Source organism: Rhea americana, unplaced genomic scaffold (assembly GCF_003343005.1).
Source record: "Rhea americana isolate MKP2758 unplaced genomic scaffold, rheAme1 scaffold_28, whole genome shotgun sequence".
NCBI classification, from domain to species: domain Eukaryota; kingdom Metazoa; phylum Chordata; class Aves; order Rheiformes; family Rheidae; genus Rhea; species Rhea americana.
This window is the reverse complement of record NW_028186401.1, coordinates 1459675-1460168: the sequence shown is the minus strand read 5'-3', so window position 1 is coordinate 1460168 and position 494 is coordinate 1459675.

Below are 494 nucleotides of genomic sequence, written 5' to 3'. Positions count from 1 at the left end.
CGCCGAGAGCTGGCTGCTGCGGGGCAGCCGAGCCCCGAGCCCCAGCGCTGGAGGGCTCCCGGGCGAGCACGGTTTGGGAACAGCCCTGGGACCGAACGCCGAGGCGGTAGCTGGGCACAGCCGCCTCCCTGCGCGGACGCGGAGCAGCGAGTCTTTGCAAAACTCCCAGAGCAGCAGCACTCAGGGACATTTAAACGTGCGTGGGAGAGCGACAGGCAGAGAAAGAGTGCCTGCTGAGGTGAAAAAGGCTGAAATGAGTCACTCCTCGTCTTTTTCTCTAATTTGGTAGCTAACGCAGGGTGCGACGCCTCGCCGAGCCCTCGCCGGGCAGCTCGCGCGCAGCCAGCGCCAGGGCACTCAGTGGAAGGGCTTCTCCGGGATCCAGCCCATATATGGTGCAAAATCAGGCCGCGGAGAACCAGGCGCAGCTCCTGCCGTGGCGGGGATGTCCCGGGGGCGCTTCCTGCACCTCCCGAGCAGAGCCCGGCGCGAGC